Source organism: Mytilus californianus, unplaced genomic scaffold (genome assembly GCF_021869535.1).
Source record: "Mytilus californianus isolate M0D057914Y unplaced genomic scaffold, xbMytCali1.0.p SCAF_43, whole genome shotgun sequence".
NCBI classification, from domain to species: Eukaryota; Metazoa; Mollusca; class Bivalvia; order Mytilida; family Mytilidae; genus Mytilus; species Mytilus californianus.
The window spans coordinates 1646215-1656020 of record NW_026262694.1 but is presented as its reverse complement, the minus strand read 5'-3'; the positions used below and the strand labels follow the sequence as shown (position 1 = coordinate 1656020).

At 31.5% G+C, this 9806-nt stretch overlaps 1 long non-coding RNA gene across 1 annotated transcript; it reads right to left on the bottom strand.

Moving 5' to 3' along the window:
* Positions 1-649: 649 nt before the first annotated feature.
* Positions 650-8308, bottom strand: LOC127699898 (uncharacterized). Its single transcript, XR_007981282.1, has 3 exons — positions 8208-8308; positions 7478-7582; positions 650-1246 (listed from the first exon to the last, which is right to left on the bottom strand). It is a non-coding gene; the product is annotated as an uncharacterized LOC127699898 (long non-coding RNA).
* Between the last annotated feature and the right edge of the window lie 1498 nt (positions 8309-9806).

The following is a 9806-nucleotide window of genomic DNA, read 5'->3' as shown; positions in this document are numbered from 1 at the left end:
GTCAAAGCAGCCTTTCCACAAACGCCTCAATGGCCATAGGAGTGATATCTCTAAGAAGCCACTTTTCCCAGTTTCTCAGCATTTCAGACAGTCTGGCCACACACTTGATGACTTTAACCGCATGAAGATCCTAGTGATTGAACAGAACATTCACTGGAGTGATGCCCAGCGACAGGTTCGGGAAAGCTTTTGGATAAAGGAACTAAATGTACATCATCCAAACGGCATCAATAAAAAATACTAAGTTTTATTGTTCACTCATTTTGGGTTGTAAATATACACAGTCACGTATATTTGAGTATTGAGTTTTGTTTTATGTTATGATGTTCAGGATTTTGGATTAGATCAATAGACCAAAACTTACCTGTATTATTGAGCTATTTTTATACATATTATCAGTATTGTTAAAATAATTGACACCGAAGAAGGCTATTTGTTAAGCCGAAATATTTGTCAACACGATTTATTAACAACATCTTCGTATAATACCATCTTATATTAGTATCGTTGTGCAAATCTCTAGACTTATATATATATATATATATATATATATATATATATATATATAACTAATGTATGAGTTATTGCTCGTTTTTGTTTTTGAATTTAAAAAAACAAGTTGAGCCTAATTGATTGATTTTGATCAGACTCGTGCAATTATAAGAAACAGCTAATTAATATATGCTGTTCTACAGACTACAAAAGAAAACGAAATTAACGAGTTTTTGTGTTTGTTTGTTTGGTTTTTTTTTATTCAAAAAGCATTTGCTAATATATGATAGGACTTGTTTTTTTAATCTGTATCATATGTTCAGTTTCGTATAATTTAATTTGTTGTGTTCATTTTTTTTTTTTTTTTTTTTTTTTTTTTTTTGCAACAGTATTACATCTTCAGTTATGCAGGGTTACCAACTTTAGACTTTAATCAAATACGTAGTGGCTGTATATACCTGACTTCATGAATGACGTTTGTCTTAGTATTTTTTTGTTGTTGTAGTTGTCTGAATATAATTGCTTTTACCCCTCTGATATCTAGTATTTTGCATAGATGTGTATTGATTTGATAAGCAACATTGTGTTGATTTTGATTTTGATGGACAATTTAACAAAGTCGGACAATCCTGAAAAGAACCTCATTCAATACCTTATTTTCTCTATTTGGATCGATTGTTGTTCTTTCTGATAACAACTGAAGTATGTTGAGGTGTCCACCTCTAGCAGCTGAGTGTAAAATAGTGTCACCAGCCTGAAATAAATAGGTTGCAATGTTCATAGTATTTTACGTTGGTTTAAAAAAAAAAACTCGTAGAAATGATTTGAGAACACAAAATTTTGAGAGTTTGTCATAGTTTCTTGTACTGAGATGACCGCTGATGTCAAATTCGATGTATGAGTCTAAAAATGAGACGAAGGAAGCCGTGTCTGTTGTTTCTTTAATTTCTAGTTCTGGAGAATCTATTAATGGAACCCAATCAGAAAAGTTTGGATTGTTTATTGAAAGAACATTCTCAAAATATCTGAATGTGAAATTCATGATCTAGCTTTTTATCTTCTTATTTTTGACAAGTGATTGAAGGAACTCCGACTCATATGCAAATAAGAAGAAGTCGACAACTCCTAACTATCCTACTGCCTGTCGATACGTTTACTTTGGCATTGTACGAGTCATGTCTTCTTTGACTGTCCATGACGTTAACATACTTAATCCTTAGGATGTGTTTTAGTTGATTTTATTCTCTGATGCATGATTTTTTATTAGTAATTGTTTTTGACTTTTAACTATGTTTCAGTAACTGCGAGTACTCTCAATAAAGGAAACAATAGTATACCGCTGTTCAAAAGTCATAAATCGATTGATAAAAAACAAATCTGGGTTACAACCTTAAACCGAGGGAACACATCAACTATAAGAGGAAAACAAAAGAACAACAGGAACACAGAAGTGCAACAAAAACAAACGCCAACATACATAGAATTAAATCGTACTTTTGTGTTAATTTGACCTGTTGATACTGTTATGTTTACATGATACATTATCACTATAGTTTAATTGGCTTATAATTAATACTGACAGTTAGGAATTTATAATCATCAGATTAGCGGATGTTTCTGTCAATAGATTATTATTCTGATCTTATTTCTTATCATAGTTCACAGCTTCAGTATTCTGTTAGGTTTTATGGGCGTTTTTTTCCCATGGCATTACATTACTCTTGGTTTTATATATACTGATGTATTGCAAATTAAATCATTGTGTGTGTAGATTGTACTTATATAAACATGTATACTCTTATGAAATAGTCATCACTGCAAACCACGATAAATATATAACAGATACAATTCGGAATGCATTTTTGTTATTTAATGTTTACTTATTTAGTGTTATATTTCGTCTCACTATTTTTAATATATACCACCTTTGATAAGTGTTTGGTATGACGATAAATGTTCACTTCTGTTCTTGTACTATGACCAACAAAATTATTTATTTTTTAAAAAATATTTCCGTACACCTTGTATACCTTACAACAAAATTATTTGTATTTACCTGTGTACGTTATTTTATTTGGCGGCATTGTGTCCACATTTATGGTTGTCTTTCTGATATTTCAATTGATATTTTATAGTGTGTCTTAATATGTCGTGATGTTACATTATTGTTTCAGGTTAGGGTGAAGGTTGGCGCCTATTAAAACGTTGAAATCTGCTGCATTTGTTTGCACCAGTCCTAAATCAGGAACCTGATGTTCAGTAGTTGTCGTTTGTTGATGTGGTTCATTAGTGTTTCTCGTTTCTCGTTTTTTTTATATATAGATTAGACTTTTGGTTTTCCTGTTTGAATGGTTTTACACTAGTCATTTTTGGAGCCTTTTATAGCTTGCTGCTCGGTGTGTGCCAAGGCTCCGTGTTGAAGGCCGTACTTTGACCTATAATGGTTTACTTTTACTAATTGTGACTTGGATGGATAGTTGTCTCATTGGCACTCATACCACATCTTCTTATATCTATGTAATTTTGGTACAGAAATTAATGATGTGCACAACTTTATATCTGTGCAGCTAAATTGTGATTTACCAAACATTTTACCAAAAAGAAGATATGCAGTAGTTTTAAGAATGTTGATGCATCAAATTTTTAAAAAGATTTCGAAAATCAGAATGTTGATATATCTGAATTTAATAATGTAAATGCAGCATATGATCATTTTAGTAAACGTTCCATTGAGGTAGTGACAAACATGCACCTTTGAAGGAAAGAAAAATGTTTCCAAATCAGGTACCATATATGAATGCAGAGCTAAAATGTGCCATTTATAGAAAAAAAATTGATGTATAATAAATTTCAAAAAATTAGTGATAGTAAGAACTGGGAAGCATATAGACGTCAACGCAACTATGTTACAAAACTAAAAAAAAATAAGTCTATTAACCAATATTTTGTGCTTGGGGCCCTAAATCTAAAGATTTCTGGCCAACAGTGAAACCTTTTCTTACAAATAAAGGTAATGTACACCAAAAGGAAACTGTCCTCTCTAAAAATAATGTTTCAATTACAAAACAAGATAACAACTATTTTGTAAATTTTGACAAGACTAATGGAAGCAATCAAATAAAGGATGATGATGTTCACCCGAATATTTTGACCATTAAAGATAATCTTTACGATCTTAACAAAAACAGTTTTACCTGTTCCCCTATTGATCAAGACTTTGTTGAGGAACGTGTACATACAATTAATGTTAAAAAAGCCACTGGAATAGATGGTATGTCACCCAAATTACTACATTTTCCTAAACCTGCTATTGTAAAACCTCTTACAGATATAGTTAATTTATCATTATCGTCATCAACATTCCCTGAGCATCTTTATGAAGCTCAAGTTGCACCTATTTACAAAAAAGAATAGTGTATGAGAAAAAAGGAAAGTATAGACTGGAAAGTATGTTACCGGCCATTTCTCAAATTTTAGAAAATGCCATAGAAGTACAATTAGTACAGTACTTTAATAATATCTTCAATCCATTTTTGGCAGCTTTTAGATCAGGATTTGGATTTCAGTCAACTTTAATAAGAGTGATTGAAGATTGGAAATTAGCCTTAGACCAACATAAATACTTTGCAGCTATGCTGATGGACTTGTCAAAAACTTTTGACTGTCACCCCTGTGACTTACTGCTACTGAAACTAAAAGCTTATGGTGTTTCAAAATCCTCACTTGATATGTTATATAGTTATTTAACAAAAAGAAAACAGTGTGTGAAATTAAACAAAAATTTAAGTGGTATGCTTGACATATTTAAAGGGGTACCAACAGGTTCCATCCTTGGACCCATCCTATTAAATATTTTTATAAGTGATTTGTTCTTTTTTGTTAAAAAAATGTTCTTTATATACTTATGCTGATGACAATACTTTCTTAAAGTTTGAAAATTCCTTACAAGATATAATTTCTGCACTTGAGGAAGACAGCAATTATTTAATACAGTGGGTTTCTTCAAATAAAATGCAGGCCAACCTAGAGTCATTTCAAGTTATCTCTATTGGCAAAAACACACATGATAACACGCTTGTGTTTGATTTGAATGGTATTTCTATATCATGTGAGGATGAGGTAAAACTACTTGGAGTTACAATTGATTTAAAATTGAACTTCTATTTATATATTTCAAATATTTGTAAAAAGGCTGCAAGGCAATTAAACATTTTGAAAAGAATTGGGAAACACCTAAACAAACTGAGTAAAATTAGAATGTATTACTCATTCGTTATGTCAAACTTTAGTTACTGCCCTTTGACTTGGCATTTCTTTTGGGAACAAAATACAATAAAAATAGAAAAAATAAAAGAGCCATCGCTTTGTTTTATTTATGAAGACCATCAGAACTCGTACGAAACACTACTGCAGATGTCAAACCTTCCATCACTAAAAACTAGTACAATACGCTCTAATGCCTTGGAGATCTTTCAAATAATTAATAAAAAATGTCTTTTCAAGATCTAGTTGTTGTAAAAAAAAACAATTCAAATAATTTCAGGTATGTGAACACTGCTAAGGTACCTAGATCTAGAATCTCAAGTTATGGTAAAAGATCTTTTAGATTTGAGGCAGCACATCTATGGAATGCCTTCCCAATGAGGCTAGAACTATGTTCTCTTTTTACCTATTTAGGAATTATATAAATTGCTGGTGTGGGGTCACAAATGCAACTGCTGTTCATACCGTTTCCATCCAGTGCTGCCTCATAGCTAAAATGTCTTTCTTTTCTTTTTTTTTTCCTTTCTGGCCTTTTGCCTTGCTTTTTTATGCACTAGTATATAGCTGCTATTAAATGGCAGTGCTTAATTTATTTATGCTTTTTATTTTTATAGTATTTAATGATATGTAATTGATTGCTGGTTCCCTCATTCAATGCACATAGAAGTGTTTGACGCATGAGAATTGACCCAGGAGATTCAGAAATCAAAATTAATTTGCTTTCATTATATTTGGATTTGTTTTTTATTTATTAGTATTTGCATGAAGCTCTAAGATTTGTATATGATAGTCGGATAAAGAGCTCACCAGAGCTCCTGTTTTATCTGTTAGTATTTATATATACATGATATATGCCGACTTGAAATAACATTTACTTACTTTCTTACTCACTTCCTTACTTATCTTTATATATATCACATGCATAAGGGGAAATAACTCTCATATGGAGTCTCTGGATTTCTACGGCCACAATTATTCTCCACACCCTTAGGATATAACGTGCAATATGGTAAAATAAATTTGTCATAATATTTTACGGTTGCGAAGGCGAAGTCCGAACAAAAAAAAAAAACAGTGTTCGGGGAAATAACTCTTACAAAGTAAAGGGTTCGGTTAAACAGTGTCAGATTTAAAAATGTATAAACTGTTCGATATTATATACCAAATATCTAAGCCACAACTTTGGAAACAACAATACTGCGGAAGAAAAAACTTAGGCGGAAGAAAAAAAAAATCATGAAAAACCAATTGTTCAGAGAATAATTGAAGGTCTTTCCATCCCAAAAAAACTTATCTAGGCAGGGAAATAGTCATTCAACAATATAACACGTAATTAAGATGATAAATAACGTCAGTACCTAAATTCTATACTTCAAGACCATCATGTATCATTTGTGAAGTTGATACGAAATATTTGTCATCAAGGTCTTGTTATCTTCTGGTGATTTTTTTTTTAAAAGAGACGAGACGTTCTCGAACATAACCCTAGTTCATCAACTTGCTGCTGACGTTAAATAAAGTCTGAGGTATCAGTCTAAAACTATCATAAAATATAATCTAATTAGGTGTAAAAAAGCATTTGATTATACATCATAGAATGAATTATAATGTTTATTCTAAATAAAGACAACAGTAGTATACCGCTGTTCGAAACTCATAAATCGATAGAGATAAAAACAAATCCGGGTTACAAACTAAAACTGAGGGAAACGCAATAAATATAAGAGGAGAACAACGACACAACAAAAACACAACATTAAAATGTAACACACACAGAAACGAACTATAATATAACAATGGCCATTTTCCTGACTTGGTACAGGACATTTTTCAAAAAAAAATGGTGGGTTGACCTTGGCTTTGTGGCATGCCAAACCTCCCGCTTTTATGGCAACGTCAAACACAACACCAAAACGACAACATCACATGACTAAAAGTGATGGATGTAAAATGACATTTAGAAAGAACCTTCCTTATACGAATTAGATTTTATGATATTAATTAGCAGTAGTTCAACATGTGAATTAAGGAAAATTGTGTAATGTAAATGAAATTTTTAAGATGTAAAACAATAAATCACCTCATCAGACTAACATATTTCATTTTCTGGAAAGCAATAACAATTAAGGTCAAACATTCGATAAATAGAACACTTTGAAATATATATATATCATTGGTTAATGGGTTAAATCTTTTTATTTAAAAATATATTAAGCAAAATTGCTTGATTTTAATTAGACTTGGTCAATCATAAAAACACAGAAGATTAATCTATGCTGTTTTATATGATACGAAAAAAAATGGAATGTATTATGATGGGAATCATATCTTGTTGGTGAATTTAATTAACTGTGTAAATCTTTTTTTTTTTTTGCAATAATCATGATAATACTACATCTACAGGCTTTGAGGATTCCCATTTTCAGACTAATTAGTGGCTGTATATACATGCCTTGTTTTAATGTATCTGCGCAATTGGAATACATTATAAACTAAAGCTAAGAGAACGAATCATAATTAATTGATTATCTTTGATTCCTATACAACCTCAATGATTTCGTTGTAAGAATGTAATATTTTGGATACTTAACGACTTTTTCACTCTGAAGATTAAAGTATTTTGTGGTGATGTGTATAGATTTAAAGAGCAACATTATGTTGACATTGATTTTGGTGAAAGATTTAACAAAGTTGGCCAATTATGTACAAACAGTCATCGTACCACATTTTCTTTATTTGGATCTATATCTGCTCTTTCTAATAACAATTGCACTATGTCGGGATGTCCACCATTTACAGCTGAGTGTAAAGGAGTATCACCACTATACTAAAATAAAAAGGTTGCACTGTCATCGCAATTACGATGTAACTGTAAATGTAGATTAAATTAATAATGTGTGTACATAAAACATGTTCATGGTGATGTGTAGCCGAATCCCATTTACATTGACAAAGGTTGCCTGTTTTCCACAAGTGCAGTTGTTCTGTGTGTTTATTTCCTCTTCCTCCTCCAACAAAAACTGGTCGCCTTGGTATAGCCGTAATTACTGTATGTGGCATCAAACTCAACAAACAATTAAACGAACATTATCATGGGAAGTTGTATCGAACTCATATTATAACAAATGATCTCATTACGAGCAGATTTTAAGAAAGAGGTCTCAGTGACGGCAATCAAAATATAAAATATGCTATGTTATAGGTAAAGCTGTCAACATTATATAGCAGAAACAGAGAAGCTGCTAACATCTACGTCATTTGTGACGTAGTTAAAAGTTGTCTCACTGACTATCACATTTACTTTTTTAATATGTATCAGGATATTTGTAATTTTAACATCATTTTTCTTTCTTTTTATTCGATTCCAATCTAATTAAAATTACTCCTCTTCTTTGATTTTGATGGAAGAAGTAACAAAGTTGGACAATACTTTAAAGAACGTCATCCCGTACCATGTTTTCTTTATTTGGGTCTGTATCTTCTCTTTCTAATAACAATTTAACTATGTTGATGAATCCACCTTTAGCCGCTGCGTGTAAGGGAGTTCCATTAAACTGAAATAAAACGCTTGCAATGTTCGTATTATCCTACAGAGGTATAACAAACTATGTCATACTAATAATTAGAGTACAAAAAAAAGCATTGGCCAACATTTCAAGATTAATGAATTTCAAAACCTTTTGTTTGTGAATTTAATTAACAGTGTACATTTTTTTTTGCAATAATACTACATCTACAGTCTTTGATGAGTCCCATTTTCACACTAATTAGTGGCTGTATATACATGCGTTCATGAATGATAAAGCCTTGTTTTAATTTATCTGCACAATTGGAATACAAAATAAACTAAAGCTATGAAAACGAATCATAATTAATTGATTATCTTTGATTCCTATACAATCTCAATGATTTGGTTGTAAGTATGTCTTGGCATATCGAATATTTTTGATACATAACGACTTTTTCACTCTGAAGATTAAAGTATTTTGCGGCGATATGTATAGATTTAAAGGGCAGCATTATGTTGACATTGATTTTATTGAAAGATTTAACAAAGTTGGATAATTATGTACAAACAGTCATCGTACCTCATTTTCTTTATTTGGGTCTGTATCTTCTCTTTCTAATAACAATTTAACTATGTTGATGGACCCACCACTAGCAGCTGCGTGTAAGGGAGTATCATAATACTGAAATACAAAGTTTGCAATGTTCGTATTATCCTGCAGAGGTATATAAAAACTATGTCATTCACATAATTAGAGTACAAAAAAAGCATTGGCCAACATTTCGAGATTAATGAATTTCAAAACCGTTTTTATCAATCGCATTTTTGATGAAACTGTACATAATGATTAAGTTAATAACTTGTGTACATAAAACATGCTCATGGTGATGTGTATTCGAATTCCTTTTAAATTGACAAAGATTGCCAGTTTTCAAGAAAGTCGGATGTTCTGTGTGTTTATTCCAATTTCCTTCACCAACAAAATCTAGTCGTCATGGTATAACCAATGTCACCGAACGAAGCTTTATACTCTAACAAACAAATACACGAACAACATCATGGCACGTTGTATTTTCTTAAGATGTCATGTACCTGGTCAGGAATATGGCAGTTATTATCAAATAGTTCGTTTATATGTATGTTGGCGTTTGCTTTTGTAGCAGTTCAGTGTTTTTGTTGTTCCGTTGTTTCCCTCGGTTTTGGTTTGTGACCCGGATTTGTTTCAGTTAAATCGATTTATGACTATTGAACAGCGCTATACTTCTGATGCCTTTATGCATCACACTTATAGTGTAACAGTTGGGATCATTACGCACAGATTTCAAGAAAGAGGTCTCAGTCAAGGCAATCGGAATAAGATATGATGGTAAAAGCTGTCAAAATTATATAGCAGAAATTGACAATCTGCTAACATCTACGTCATTTGTTACGTAGTTCAAAGTTGTCTCATTGGCAATAATATCACATTTTCTTTTTTTCCATATATATCAGGATATGTGTAATTTTAACATCATTTTTCTTCCTTGTTTTATGTCTCAAAAGA